Source organism: Magnolia sinica, chromosome 4, assembly GCF_029962835.1.
Source record: "Magnolia sinica isolate HGM2019 chromosome 4, MsV1, whole genome shotgun sequence".
Lineage (NCBI taxonomy): Eukaryota > Viridiplantae > Streptophyta > Magnoliopsida > Magnoliales > Magnoliaceae > Magnolia > Magnolia sinica.
Window position 1 is genome coordinate 52,187,199 of NC_080576.1, and position 7,855 is coordinate 52,195,053.

The 7,855-nt window shown below is 38.2% G+C and overlaps 1 non-coding gene across 1 annotated transcript; it reads left to right on the forward strand.

The window, feature by feature from the left end:
- The first annotated feature begins 496 nt into the window (after window positions 1-496).
- Window positions 497-603, forward strand: LOC131244891 (small nucleolar RNA R71). Its single transcript, XR_009170662.1, has one exon. It is a non-coding gene; the product is annotated as a small nucleolar RNA R71 (small nucleolar RNA).
- Window positions 604-7,855: the final 7,252 nt, after the last annotated feature.

The window sequence follows — 7,855 nt, forward strand, 5'->3', positions numbered from 1 at the left end:
CTTCCAATTGAAATTTGGATGAATTCTCCAACTAGGATTATAAGTATTGGAGGTGGGTCCATTGATAGGTCTTTAGTAATTATTCATGGCATTCGATTGCTCATTCAATACCTCTCGAAAAGCAGGTATTGTTGGACAATTTTTAGTTGTATGTATGTTGTAAGCACAAATACCGCACACAACTTCCTTAGCTTTATCATTCTTAAGTTCCATGGCCTCGAGTTTCCTTATGAGACTAGCCACTTTAGCATTTATATCATCTTCCTCTTTTAAAAGATACATTCCACCCTTTTCCTTTGATTAAGTAGGCTTAGAGGTGATGCTAGATTTTGGGGAGATGTCCCATGATTGTGTGTTTTTAGCAAGCTTGTCAAAATAGTCCCACACATCATCGATATCTTTGCTCATGAATTCCCTATTGCACATTGTGTCGACCATTTGGTGCATACAAGATGTCAGCCCATCATAGAAGAAACTTGTTATGCGCCACATTTCAAAATCATGTTGTAGGCATGAACTGACAAGATCCTTGAACTGCTCCCAACATTGGAAGAATGTTTCATCTTTCTTTTGGGCAAAGTTCATGATTGACTTTCTAAGGGTGTTCGTTTTATGATATGGGAAAATTTTCTTAATGAACTCCCTTGTCATGTCATTCCATCTACCAATCGATCGTGGACATAATGAGTGTAACCATGTCTTAGCCTTTTCTTTTAAGGAGAAGGGAAAGAGTTTCAGCTTGATCGTGTCTTCAGACATATTAGGAAAGTATAAAGTGTCTATTATCTCATTAAAGTCTTTCATGTGTAGATATGGATTTTCAAATTTAAGTCCATGGAATTTTGGAAGGAGTTGGATCACTCTCGGCTTGATATCCATGTCCTGCATTCTCTGGAAAGTTCATGCAGGATGGTGTGCTCACCCCTACCGGTTGTAGATAATCTCATAAAGTACGAGGCGGGGGTGCGTGATGCACCTCATTCTCATCCTCAGCTTCCTCAACCGGAGGTTGAGGTTGATTTGTAGGTTAATTCGCAACCATCACTTTTATTAAATCGAAGGACCTCAAGTGGTGTCTAATCCTGTGATAAATAGGCAGCCCTTTAATTAATCCTCCTTCACTCAAGAGACGTAGAGTGTTATCACGGACCCACCTGGGCATGAAACACTCTCAACCCTCAAGTTCAGAATCTAACCCAAACCTAAAGAGAAAACTAGAGAGAGACTAAAGCAAATAAGAAATCTAGAAAAGCAAAGAGAGAGGAATTAGAAAAAGGTTACCAGATTGGAGATTACTATGTTAGAATCATACACAACAGAAAAGCAAGTTAGTTTCTAAAAACAAAGCAGAAAAATCCTAACCTAGGAACAAACAAAACGTTAGTCCTAATCTCAACCTAATTCTAATACTAATTAAATTCAAAAAAACACAGCTGTTAGTCCCCGACAATGGTGCCAAAAACTTGTCCACAACCCCAAGTGTAGGGTTGCGATGTAGTAATAATATCAGTAAGATCGAGGTCGAATCCATAGGGACTAAACTCGTACATTTCTGAAAGTAACCAGAACTAGAACTAGAAGAAGATCGAAAACTAAATCTGAAATTATTTAAAAGAGTAATTATACATTTATAATTGAAACTTATAAATTTAAAGGTGGGAACTAGGGTGCTAAGGATCCACTTGTAGCTCTTGGGATGTTACTTTACTTGATTCAACAGATCCAATTGGAATCAGAGTCCTATCTTATCTAATTGGAAAGAGAGATGATCAAATCTCTAAACTTCTCATTGATTTAGCTTCAATGAAAGAGAATTGTGAAGATTGGTAGGGATTTCATCACCCAACCATGCCCAGGAGACTATGGCAAACAACAGGATTTACCAATCCAACAATCTCAAATAAGAAAAGAAGATATTCAAAGCTATCGTAGCGTCTATTATAATTTGAGTCACAACAAACCATAGAAAATTGAAAATATTCCTTAAAATCACTAGAAATCAATGAAGTTCAACATAAAACCATGAATCAAAGAAAAATAAACATCCCATTCATGCTACAAGCTTCACCTCTTAGCCCTAGCTAAGAGGTTTAGCCAACCATAGACATGATTGAACTAAAATCTCTTACGAAAAGCATAAAAATAACTAAGGAAAAAGAAGAAAGACTCTTAGCGGCGGCTCTCCATGCTTTTTCTCCACTCCTTAAACCTTGGAAGTTTCTTTGGAGCATCTAGGAACTTTTATTTATAGTTGGGGAACTCCAACTTTCGTACCGAGTTGGAAAAATCTAGAAACTGCCTCAAATTTACGCAGCCCGCTCAAAATCTACGTAACCTTAGATGAGTCAAAGGCAATCTTCAATGAGTCAAAGGTTATCTTCCACTAGTTGAGGATCGTGCATTTTTAAAAGATAATGTTTCTGGAGTTCGATCCGAAGTTTCTTCGACTGGTGGTGCCAGAGCCAGGGCTGGTCAAGCCAGAGCTTAAGCTAGTCGAGAATCATGCAAATTCTCTTCAAATCTTCGATTTTCTTCATTTCTCACTTGCTTTCCTTGGATTTTTGGCCTGTGAATTCTTCAATCTTGGTCTCCTAAGATCCATCCTTTGCTTTGGTGGTTCTTGAGCATCAAATCCATGCTTTTAACATTCTTTTCAATCCAAGCATTCAGATTCACCTTGCATCACAAACATGTATAAAATATAACATTAAGCAGTATCATGTTCATAAAACCAAGATATAAGTAAGGGAAAATATGCAATATTTGACACTCAACACTCCACTGAACCTTTATTAATGATATAACTCTGGATCGAAGCAGTTGGTCTTTCTTATTAACAATACGCACTAGTTGTTCGATATATGAAGCGTCTTCCCGGATCTCTAATGATTGCCAGTTTATAACATGAGAAACATCCTGCTCATATTTCCTTAACATCAACGGACAATTGAGACCGTAAAGCAAGCCTATATGCAACAACACTAACCCTCTCTAGAACCTCGAATGGACCTATATACCTTGGAGCCAACTTTCCCTTTTTATCGAACCTTACGACACCCTTCATAGGAAATTTTTTTAAGAAAACGTGATCTCCAATTGCAAACTCTAAATCTCTTATGTGATTGTCGACATAGATCTTCTGACGACTTTGGGCTATGCCAATACTCGTCTGGTAGCTATTATTATAAGTGAACTCGATCAATGGTAAATGATCATCCCAACTCCCTTTGAAATCAAGCACGCAAGCTCAGAGCATTTTCCCAAGGATCCGATTCACTCGGGTGAAGTAGAGGTTTAAAGCTTGATTTTCTAGTCATTTTATTGAGTTTGTAAGATTGATTATTTAACTATTTGGACACGTCCCCTTTCATTGTGATTTCTATTACATTTCCTTAATGTTGAGATTATGTTGACTAGCTTATTTCTGAATATATGATTCTAATTTTGAATTGTGTCGTTTAATATGTCTCTTCTCATACATTGTGATTTATGTTGGATTATGAATGATGAGTGCATAATCTTAGAGGGTACTGCTCATTGCGATAGCCATTGACACTATCAAACCGTAACAGTTGACACAGGTGTAGAGCGAGCCGATGCCGTTCACTAGGTCGCTAGAGTAAATCGGGTAGCTGAGAAGCTAGACAGGGTCCCTACGACCCATGTTGAGTTCTATAATTAGGCAAAATATTCCTATTTTTATTTAACGAACTTTGTTGTTTGGGATTGTATAAGTCCTGTATGGGCGATACATTTGGATTTTTATTATGGTTGGAATGTTTTTATACAATGCATGGTTTACTCTAGCTACGTTTGCTACTAACTCTGATTAATGATAAGTGGTTCAAATTTACACTAAATTTTATAAGCTAACACTTAGGTTTTTGGCGAACGAGTCATATACTTGGGTTCCAAAAACTAGGGCGTTACATGAGCAATCCTCAAATCTCACCTCACTCCACCCTTTTAAAACCCTAGAATCCTTTTAGAAACCCTAGAACCATTTTAGAAAACCTTAGTATCCCTTAGAATGCTTCCCACTCCCGTATACATCCCTTTATATAGGTTTAGAAAGAAACCTAAACAAAATCAGGAAGAGAAATCACAGAATTTGTGTTTCCGTAAAAAATCAGTGTAAACCTTTGAAGTCATCGAAGAATGAAAAAACTGTCCAGTGACCAGAGCTGAAAATCTCAAATATCATACATGAACACCGCAAGATAGCTAGGAAATCACTAAGCGAACACTCGCTCCACCCGAAAATCTCAATACGACTGAACACTGCAAGATGAAGAGAGAACAACATACAAACGTCTACTTCATCCGAAAATCATATCGTACGTGAACACCGCAAGATGGATAGGAAATCGCTAAGCGAACACCCGATCAACCCAGAAATCATGGTATGACTGAACATCGCAAGATGAAGAGATAAGCAACATACAAACTCTAGACCACTCGAAAATCATATCGTGCGTGAACACCTCATGATGGCTAGGAAATTGCTAAGCAAACACCCGCTCCATCCAAAAATCACCGTACAACTGAACATCGCAAGATGGCTAGGAAACCAACATGCAAACTCTAGACCACCCGGAAATCATATCGTACGTGTGGCTAGGAAATCAATAAACGAACTCCCGCTCCACCTGTAAATCACAATACGACTAAACACCACAAGATGTCTAGGAAACAACTAGATATGCGAATATAATCAACAAGCCACAAAAGGGCACCAATAGACCATCAAAGCCACAAGGGCAAATATACAATCTAAGCCACGTAGGGCAAATATATGGTTCAAGCCATGTAGGGAAAATATGCGATCCAAGTCGCATAAGTCAAATATGGACTGCAAGATGGTGAGTTCGTGACAAGTTTCATTCATTACATCACTCAATTGCAAACGACAAATATATAGTTAATTAACAATGTACAACTAAAGATAACATGTTATTATTGATCATTTATGCTTGCTATAATTAAAGAGATATGTTCATTATCTAACATAGGAATCAGGTGCCCAACATATTATCATATTCACATATTCACATAATAAGTAACTCAATCAAGTAACTTAGGGGATACTAAATGGGAGGGATTAAGACATCATCTATGATTAGATTAATGAATTTAAGTGGGAAGCTCAAAGGGTAAGTCCTCACATATATTAAGTAACCTAGTTGCGTGTGGCCCCCTCGATAGCATGAATGCAACCCGATCGAGTCAATCCTGTTTGTTACTTGTGCATCTGCGACCTGGTCAAAATGCTAATGAAATTGCTAGTAATCAACTATCTATAACAATGGACTCAGTGAAAACCCACTGAGTTAACTCAGTAAAAAAACAACTAAAATGGGTCTCGATTTACCTCGATTTAGTAGCTTAACTTGGCGACTTAGATCCGAATCATTCAACTTTGACCCACCAAGTAATGGTGGCTAGGTTGGACAGTGAGCCGACTCGGTCTTGACTCGATAGAACCCTTGACCCAAGCTCTGTCTCTCTCTCTCTCTCCTCTTCTCCTTTCTTTCTTTTTTTTCTTCTATTTTTTACTGGAATGTCCAGCCATGTCTGGATCAGGCCCAAACACAATTAACTCGGCTGGACTCAGTTCTAGCTGAGTCAACTCGGTAGCCATCAAACCCAAACTCTCCCTTCTTTCTTTCTCCTTTCTCTCTCTTCTTCTCCTGCTCCTTTTTCTTTCTTTCTTCCCTGCTGGAACTCCAGCAAGTATTTAACCCGAATCAGGTCCAAACCAAACTTGGTCTAGTTAGACTCGGTTTCAGCTGAGTCGACTCGACAGCCTCAAGGGGGTCAAACTATCTCTCTCCCTCTTCTATTACTCTCTCCTTTTCCTTTGTCCTTCTTCTTCTTCTTCTTTTTTGCATTCACTACCAGAAAAAGGGGCAAAGGATTCAGACCACGTTACTTTTTTGCTACGGATATAAACCTTAGCTATACTTGCTACAGTTTTAATCTGTAGCTAAAAAGTTGATACACCATTAATAATTAATAGTGTTGTAAGGGGCTCTATGAGGCCTAAAAAAACTATATGTTTTATCTAAGCCGTCTATATATTTGTTAATATTACTTTAGTTGTTGAAAAAAAAATCAGCTAGGTTGAAGGCTCAAGTGGACTACACGGTAGGAAACATTAATATTAAATTACAGTTGCTTCTTATGGTGTGGTCCAGTTAGGCCTTAAATATACCTGAAATTTGGTTTCCTAAAGTAAAATAATTTATTAAAATTATGGATAGGAATGGATTGATGAAATACACATGGTGGGCCCCACGGAGTCCCTAATTGGTTCGTCCGTCAGAAGAGCCCAAATTTGGGCGCGCGCTCAAAACAGAGCCGCGCCCAAACACTATAATCTCGCACTCTCTCTCTTGTCTCTCTCTCGCGCACTCTCTCTCCCTGTCTCTCTCTCTCTATCATTTACCTTGCAGACATGTCGTAGCTTTGTTCTACCGTAACCTAGCTGCCTTATAACGACATTGTAACGGTGCTCCAACCACACCTCATCGGCATACAAATCCAATGGATTAGGGTTTCCACTTCTAGAAGGTGATATTCTTTTGATCTACTCAGCTTTAACATATTCATGATTGTTTGATAGTGCTAAATTCATGAAATGAAATTCTCTTTCTTTTTATTTTCAGGATTTCTTCTTTGAAGTTCGATGACTCAGTTATTTTGATATTGATGTTCCTCACCAAGTGTTTACTGAAATGACTCAACGAAGTGTCGGCTAGTGGCAAGGAAGGTATGCACACCAAAAAAATACCATTTTTCCTTGATTTTGATGTTGCATATAAGGTGTTTAAGGAATACTTGCTGTTGTTTTACAAATAGTGAGAAACTGAAAGTGCCCTGTATGTGTTTGTGAAAACGCTGCATAGGCTCAATTTTGGCTAAAACTCGGCTTTACGACCTACTGACCAAATCGAACCGAGCTGAGTTCAAGCTGGGATTAGCTAGTGGTCGAGTTGAGGTCAGCTCGACTCGGTGTTCACCCCTAGTAAGACGTAATCACTCAGGTTGATACAAAATTCAGGTGGGCCTCACCACAAGAAACAGTTAGAACAGAAACATCCACCATTGAAACCTTCCTGGATCCAACCATCTAAACCATTCATAGGCTTAGTACCACTTAAATAAAGTATAGGTACAAATATCATTCCGATACAAAACTTTCATGGCACCCAAAAAGTTTCCAATGGTAGGCATTAAATCCCTTTTGTTTCTTGAGGTGTGGCCCACCTAAGTGTTATATCGACCTGATTTTTAGATCCCTTTTTTATGCATTTTTATGGCTGTTTCAGCTTGATTCTTCGAAAATAATTTCTCTTTTATTTCTGTTCCAATGTGGTAGAAAGAATTGGGTGTTCCACTAGACTTAAATTATTTAGTCTTATTGGCTTTGGATTATGAATTTCACTAAGAAATTGGATGTGTTGCTCTTTTGCCTGTATTTCAGAAAGGTAAACAAGTACCATATTTGTTTGGCAAATCATGTTTGCAACAGTAAGCAGGATTCAATTTTTTGATTTTATCTTTAATTTTCCTATTAGACTGGGTTCACCTGTCTTTCATCTAGAATGATTTTTGTTATGGTTCCTTGCTATTTTGTATGAATTTGTTGGGCTTTCCTAGTTTCATTTGTGGTCCCCTAGATGTAATTTTCAATTATATCAATGAAATTATAGATGGTCTCTGCCCAACCCATGGATTAGGATTAAACTTGGGCCAGGCTCATCCCAATCCCAACTGGTCCAACCCAATTGTTCCATGGTGGGGATCTTTAATTGTTTATCAACACTCTTAATCATGCTTATCCAATCCAGAT